We start from the raw sequence: 8228 nt of genomic DNA on the forward strand, positions 1-8228 counted from the left end.
GAAATGTATCGAACAGGGGATCTGAGCATCAAGTTTCATAAAGACAGAATACCATGAGGCTTTTTCTTTTTTAATTTTTTTTTTCAACTTTTTTTATTTTTATTTTTGGGACAGAGAGAGACAGAGCATGAACAGGGGAGGGGCAGAGAGAGAGGGAGACACAGAATCGGAAATAGGCTCCAGGCTCCGAGCCATCAGCCCAGAGCCTGACGCGGGGCTCGAACTCACGGACCGCGAGATCGTGACCTGGCTGAAGTCGGACGCTTAACCGACTGCCCCACCCAGGCGCCCCGAGGCTTTTTCTTCTAAAATTGATTCACAATGTTTGCTTGCTACAGTCCTACCCACACTGAGAAGTGGCCTTGGTATGTCCTTTGACCAGCAGCAATCACAGAGGGATCCCATGAATGAGCTTTTAGTAAAATCTGCAATCAATTTAAAAGTATTTCGGATGTTCACGAGTTCATGAGAAATTAGAAAACATGCCAAATCTCAACTAAAAAGGAGATAAGGTAACGAGTATGTTTTGAAGGTATTATTGAGGAGATTCCTTCCAACAAAGGCAAGAAAGGATAACTGTAAGGAATTCTGTTGCAGGAATAATATTGAACATTCGAATAACGGGAGGTTCCTGGCACAACGTACCTGTCAGGTTTTCAGTTGTTTTCAACGACGAGAACATTCTTGGGAAAAAATCCCCACTGAAAGTTAATAAAAGCATGTATGATGTGGAGGGCACATTGTGTTTTTACCTCGGGCTCTGGTTGCGGCAGGACTGGGAGAGTGGGTCCCAGCTCATTCTTCTAGAAGGTCCTGAGAGTCAACATTCGGCGTCTTCACTTCCCAACTGAATGCGGCTCCTGTTCCTCCGAATTTGTGTCAGGATTTCTCCCCCAAACAAGCCTGAACCTGACACAAGCCAACCCCAGCCTCTCTGACGCGGCGTGGCAGGACCCCCTGAATCCTTGGATCCTTGAGTGAAATACATCTTGTTCACAAAGCGGCAGGGGAAATGAGGAATAAGCCACGGAACAGCCCAGAAAATGTAAGGGACTGTGCCACTCACTGACCATCTGGCCTTTCTGGGGAAGCTGCCCAGCACCCCTGCTCCCCCCCCCCCCCCCCAGGGGCGGAACCTGCTGGACATGCAGCTCTGGCTCTTTGCCCACACTCAGAGGCACTGGGTCCTCAGAAGCAAGGAAGCCTTTCCAGCTCTGAGGCGCCCTGAATCAGAAAAGCCTAACGGGCGCCTTCTCTGGCCATCACTGCGCACGCAGACGCCCGGCCCCTCCCTGGGCGTGGTGCGTGCGCGCCCCCTGCCGGCCTCCGTGGGAATTCCTGCAATGCTCAAGGCCATGGCTGCTCAGCTGGAAGTACTGAGAGTGCAGCTGGTCCAGTGAAGCCTGTTCTCCAGATTGGGAAGGGTCTTAGTGAAGGGCCTGCGACACAAAGAAATCTTTTCCTTCTCCTTTTTACTGACTGAAGAACGAAACCGAATTTATTGATGTCATGATATCATTTGTAATGCTTTAAGCAGCATTCCCAGAAATACAGACGACAAATTGACACATGCTGAATGAACCACAGGCAGTGGTGTTTACCACGAAAATACTTGGGTTGAATAAAAAATTGACACCCTTGAGAAAGACATACAGGCTTTCAGCTATGGAATGAATACGTCATTGGGATACCAGGTACAGCCTATGGAATATAGTCAATCCTGTAAGAAAGTGTTGCATGTTTTCACATGATACCTACACTTGTATAGGTATCTGGAGAGCATAACGTATACACACGGAATCACTATTATATATGCCTGAAACTAATACAACATGGTGTGTCTACTACATTTCAATAAAATTGGACAATACTTTAAATTTTTCCTTCACCATTAAAAAATTATTTCTAATTGAGAACATATGAAATTCCATTTATACCACATTCTCCAATGTCACCATCTTGATGTTGAGAGCTTATTTTCACGTTGTCAATAATGTGTTTGATGACACAAATGTGACAAGCCCAGAATGCACATCTAAAGGAAGCTACACATGCCTGTATATGGGTAATATTTTCAATGAAAAGTGCTTTAGGGATGAAGATGAGTGAAATAATTTCCATCAGACCCATAGGTAGATAATTGTGCCTTCAATAATAATTGCCATGTCTTGGGGCACCTGGGTGGCTCAGTTGGTTAAGCGTCCGACTTCAGCTCGGGTCAGAATCTCACAGTTTGTGGGTTCAAGCCCGCATCAGACTCTGTCCTGACAGCTCGGAGCCTGGAGCCTGCTTTGGATTCTGTCACCTCTCTCTCTGCCCCTCCCCACTTGTGTTCTCTCTGCCTCTTGAGATTAAATAAATGAAAAAAAAAATTTAAAAAAATAATTGCCATGTCTTCACAATTAGAGGAAGGCTGGGTGAAGACAGGTTTCTCCTTTCATGTAAGAGAAGGCTATGATGTTTTAAACTGCTCACTTACAATCCAGAATCCAGAGATCAGCAGTAGATGTAAGAATAACAATGCACTATCATGTTGCACATAACTAGTTCCAGAAGGAGAATATGGACCTTATTCTCAAATACTTTTGGTTGAGATCAATAATCCATCATTGCAAGTTCCAGACTGCTGGCTCTGGGGGCAGCACAATGCCTGACACCTGGTTTTGGAACATAAGGAAGGTCGTGCTCAAGCATGGGGGAATGGAGCAGGGACTGAGGGCAGTGGGGGAGGATGATGGTTACCTCCCCAAGGGGCACACTCTGGACTTTACCTGCTAATGAGCTGCACACTCTGCCTCAAGCCATCTGTCTCCATGACCGATCCTGAGACTGGGCCCCCACACGCCAGGCAAAATGAGGGGGACCCATCTTCCCAGGGGCAATGGCCTCTACAGAGCTTGCCCCAGTGAGGTTGGAGCTTTGCACTCAGGGAACTTTCATGCCCAGGTTTCCTACCCTTTCTGCCTCCAACACTAAGAGCATCTTCACAGAGCCCCTCCTGCATGGCCCATTGCCCCCTCCACACACTGTAACCAGCTCCATCCTTTCCTCCTTGCCTCCTCTTTGCCTCTGCTTCTCTCTCCTCCTGTCTCCCCCTGTTTCTTCCTCTCACTCTCTCGGACATGCCCAATTCCCCCATCACTGACTCAGTGTCTCTCTCCCTGCCTGTCTTTGTCTGCCTCTCCCCAGGCCCTCGGCCTTATACTCTGTGCAGCCCTGTCCAGGAGGCAGGGCACTACATGTCCCGTGTCCCCCTCTCTCCTGTCATGTTTTAGCCCAGGCCCTGATCGCAGTGGATGAGAATCCTGTTTACAGAAGCTGCTCATGCTGACCTTTCCTGCAGCATTGCTGTTCCAAGCTACTCCTGGGAAGCATGTGGACAGCCAGACCTTGAGCCCTTGGTGGCCCAGCCATGACCTCAAAGTTGCTGGAGGTCTGGTTGCCTCCACAAACGGGGAGGAAGGAGGGCCCTGCAGGCATCAGGGGATCGGGGACAGAATGCATGGCCTTTGAGGACCTGGAAAGAGCCAGATGCTTACAACCAATCCTGCCTTGGTGGTGAGGGAGGAGAGGGTATCATGTCATCGACCTCTGCCCTGCCCATCCCTCACTAAGGATAGTGGGAAGAGGTGCGCCTGGGTGGCTCAGTCAGTTAAGTGTCTGACTTCGGCTCAGGTCGTGATCTCATGGATTGTAAGTTTGAACCTCTTGTCAGGTTCTAGGCTGACAGCTCAGAGGCTGGAGACTGCTTGGGATTCTGTGTCTCCCTCTCTCTCTCCCTGCCCCTCTCTCGCTTGTGTTCTGTCTCTCTCTCTCTCTCTCCCGCTCAAAAAATAAACAAACATTGCAAAAAATTAAGGGAAAAAAAAGAAAACACTGGGAGGAATATGGGACATCAAAGTCTCACCCCAAAAACTACCACCATGAGTCTACCTCAGCTCCCACCTGGATTGGTGCTATTGTGAGGTAGCTGGTAGGTGGGAAGAGTCCACAACATCTGGATTAATGCAGGGTTTCCTCACTGTTCTGCCAGAGACACTGCTGACCCCTCATCCATTTCTTGCAATCAGGAATTAGCCACTTCCTGGGGACTGATAGCTGCCCTGCTGATCACCACACACCACTGTGACTAGCAGGCGCTGTGTGCTTGCGAGTACCTATTGAGGAGTGAGCACCACCATCACAAGATCTAGAGGAAGGTTGTGTCCACCACCCCAGAAGGAACCAGGGGGACATGTGCAGTCAATACAATTCAAATAGGGACTTATCTTCTGCCCCTATTACTGTAGATTCTACCGGTTTGTGACCATGTATACAGGAGTCACACTGTGTACATCAAAATAGAATGACCATAGGTCCTCCTGGAAGCAGATACTGACACAGAGTCAGAACTGTGATGGGTTTATCAGGGGAAATGAGGAAAGACAAAATAGAGGGGACAGGATTGGTCAGGGAAAGAATTTAGTCAAATACGCATATCAGACAACTTTTCTAAATATATTACATCACCCAGCCCATTTGTCACAGTTCAGGGTCCTCTTCAAACTTCAAATTCTCCTGTAAGGCAAAGAGATTGTGGGTTATTGCAATGGGATCTTCTGTTGTCCTCTATGCATTTTGTCTTCAACAATATATCTGTGGCCTTGGATGAACACTTAATTGTGTGGCCGCATCTGTGTGTCTACCTACAAGGGAAGATGACTGTCTTCAAATCTTAGATATAGATCCCTGAATGTACACAGTATCATAGTTATCTTTTTCTTCTTTGTAAAGTAGGACCTGAATTTTCATAGAAAAAACACTGGAGTCCTTGCCGTATCTTTTGAAATTGTGATTGCCAAAATAGTGATTGCCAATCTCTCAGCCTCAGGCATTATACTCTTAGTTGCATGAAATTGAATGAACATCTGTTGATGATCTTCTGTGTGCAGATACATTCATTTCCACCCTGAGAAGGGTGAGTGCCCATGCATCCCATACATTTTACAAATTCCTTATTGCATATCCCCTGTTCATCATACTGATCTCAGAAACCAACATTGTCCCTGTTTCTCAGATTACAAACCTGAGGCTCTGAGATGGCCCCACTGAGAGTGGGTATTAGGGCTGAGACAGCAGGAACACAGGCAAAGCCTCAGGAAATTGTGAGGGAAGTTCCGGAGATTCAAAGCCACAGGCAGGGTGGTGACAGCAGATGCAGGGGTGTGGTGACTGGAGTTCAGCAGGGGTGGCTCCTCTTCAACCCTGGATTCCCCACCAAGAGTCTGACTCAGGCTGAAGGCCAAGGAAGCCGCTCAGCTGATCAACAACCTGTCTTCACATGTAGTATCACTGAGATACACAAACTTAGGCAGACAAGCATTTCCTAAGACCAAGTTTAAATTACCAAATCTCCAGGACATTCTTTCATACATGTGCAGACCCTTCAGAAAACCAAGGGAAACAACAATCCTTTTTTTAGATTATGAACTTGGTGCACTGTGGTAACCTTGACATTCCAGAGATGATGACTAAATTGTACACTGTGCTTGAACCCATGAAGCAGTTCCTTACATATATCCTCATGCTTCCTGCCTAGGCTGTGGGCCCTGTCATGAAAGGCCTCCAAATCCATCCTACTCACCCCAACACCCTCCCCTCTGCACCTCTTCAAACTCTGATTGCCGTCCACAACTTTCCTTCTATTCCTGTGTGATTCAAGTTTCCCCCATTCCTTCACTGCTGCTTCCATTATGGTGACCACAAGTACTGTGTCATATAATGCATGTGCCCCATTTCACTCAGGACACCTGAAGCACCTAAAGTTAAGGGTGTGTCTCATCTGTCACAGAACCCACAACATTGTGTCTGTAAAATACGCACCAGTACTCCTGATATGTCTGCTTTTGTGTAAAAAATCCTCTTTCATTTTGACAAGAGAAATGTATAGCTCACCGCATTACAGGGAAATGACACTGCCCACTGTATGTATGTCCTGAGAAACTTGAGATATGCTACAGCGTCCTCAAGCAGGTCGCAGTTGGATTGCTAACACTCACAACCATCTCGACATCATTCCCACAAAGTCAATCATGAAGAAGATGAATACACTTTATCAGTGTATCAGTGTATCAACCCGTTCAGGTCGTCTTACCAAATTGAGTATGTGGAGGAGCTGGTGGAGGAGGGGTAAGAGCTGGTGATGAAGGGCCATCCATGGGGTACAGCCTGCAAGGCGAACCTAGGAAAGGACCAGGCCCTCTTGCATACATAATGGCCTGTGGAACAGAAATGAAAGCTGTGTTCATAGGACAGAACCAAGCACCAACACTGGCAAAAAGCAAAAACCTAAAGAAGTCGTGCTCATCTCCTACTAGCTTCCCCACAACTGGGTTCCAAGTGGGCAACATCGGCATCAAAAGAACTCTACCCATACTTTGGGTTCCGCTGAGAGCTTTGGGGATGGGGAACAGAGGCTATGGGAAGAAACTAGTGTCCCCACATGTCTGCAAAGGTAGAACAGCAAGGGCTCTTGTCCTAGAGAATTCATGGAGTGAATATGGAGTAAATGAAGAAAATAGCATATTCCTGATATGAAGGCATCTAAGTCCAGGATCAACCACCACCCCTTATCCCCCTCCACCACAGAGGCTGCCTATTTGTATGTGAAGAACTATAAAATAAGAAGGAATGACAAGGCCAGTGTCCACACATGGAATCATAGCCCTCAGGGCTCAAAGCTCTTCCTCTAAGCCCCCTCCTGTGCCCGATCTGCTTCTCTCCTGACAATGGGGTCTTCTCCTCTCTGGAAGTGCTATCCATGGGCACAGAGACACATGGGGTGATGGGGATCCTGAGGTCATGCAGAGAACCTGGAAAAGCATGTTTTAGAGAAACATGTTACCTATTCATTTTAGTTAGGCTTAGGTAATTTATTTTAATTCAGTGGTACTTCTCAGTTTAAGCACAGTACAATTTGCAGGGTAATCGTGTCCTCTGGAAAAATGAGCTGAAGATCTAAATAACAGAATTAACACAAATACACTTTCGTTTCTGCTGTACATTTCCATGTTTCACCTGTAACCATGACACAGGACACAAGACAACGTACTCAGGTGAACACAAATGAAGGACACAGTGGGGAATTACAATGCAGGTAATTGTACGGATTTTCTCTCTTCACCACTCATGTTCCAATGCATGTTTTCTAGAACAAATATCTCATCTCTTATACTTCAGATATTTATACCCAGGGCACATATGAAGGGATTCCAGACAGCACATTTACCAAAAAAAAAAAAGGGCTTAATGTTGATGGGTATGAAATTTGCTTTGTCTAAGACCACTCTAAATGACACATACAAAAATAAAATTGGAGTGAAGGCATTTTGCATTTTCCTCCCATAACGATAACTGCAGATTTTCTGAGCACGTTAATCCCCTAGACAGAAACAGAACAGAAAGTAACAACAAGAGCAATGATTCCACTTTGAGGAGGTCCAGAAAAAATGAGGCATGCCGGAAGACTTCCAGGTGGAGTGTGGTGTCATCCTCCTTGGGTTATTTCCAGGAACATACTGGAAAAGCCCTCAGGTCCTCATCCCTGACCATGTTTGACTTCTAAACTCACCACAAAGAGTTGACAGGATGAAAATAGACAAGCCCAGAGACACTCGAGTTAAGATTGTGCATTTACAAAATAAGAAAAACAAGTAGACATATCATACAACACACAAAACAGACACAATGCCAGGAGAGAGTGCTGAAGGAAAATGAGGGTTTCCCAAAAGAGTTACAACTGAAAATGTCCATAGCACTTACCTTATCCTTCTTGGTCCTTTTGGTAGAGTCAGTGTTATTGTCAATCATGGGAGCAAAATCTGGATCTGCAAAAGACCCTAGAAGGGATGGATGTTTATTTTGATTAGAGTAGATTGTTCAGAGACAAGACAAAAAAAATCACCTCATTCCTCAAACAACTTAAACTCTTTGGCCCAGTCATATCCCCAATCACATGCGGAGGGTATCCCACATGCTTCAGGTGATCCCAAGGTGAAGGGGAGAACCATCCCTTAAACTTTGATGAAGACCTGTTATAGCCCTGGTTCAGATGTTTTCATGACTCATCAAACAACTGTGGATGTCTGGGGGCTCAACTGGATGGATATACGTTAGGTTGAACCTCATGCCTCCCACCGCCCAGCACATGGACTGTGTATGGCACACATGTGCTGACGTGCTATGCCTGC

At 46.3% G+C, this 8228-nt stretch overlaps 1 long non-coding RNA gene across 1 annotated transcript; it reads right to left on the bottom strand.

Moving 5' to 3' along the window:
• Positions 1 to 4444: 4444 nt before the first annotated feature.
• On the bottom strand, positions 4445 to 7881 carry LOC128777048 (uncharacterized). Its single transcript, XR_008422200.1, has 3 exons — positions 7801 to 7881; positions 6134 to 6257; positions 4445 to 4557 (listed from the first exon to the last, which is right to left on the bottom strand). It is a non-coding gene; the product is annotated as an uncharacterized LOC128777048 (long non-coding RNA).
• Between the last annotated feature and the right edge of the window lie 347 nt (positions 7882 to 8228).

This window comes from Panthera pardus, unplaced genomic scaffold (genome assembly GCF_024362965.1).
Source record: "Panthera pardus isolate Hobbes unplaced genomic scaffold, ASM2436296v1 HiC_scaffold_10, whole genome shotgun sequence".
NCBI classification, from domain to species: domain Eukaryota; kingdom Metazoa; phylum Chordata; class Mammalia; order Carnivora; family Felidae; genus Panthera; species Panthera pardus.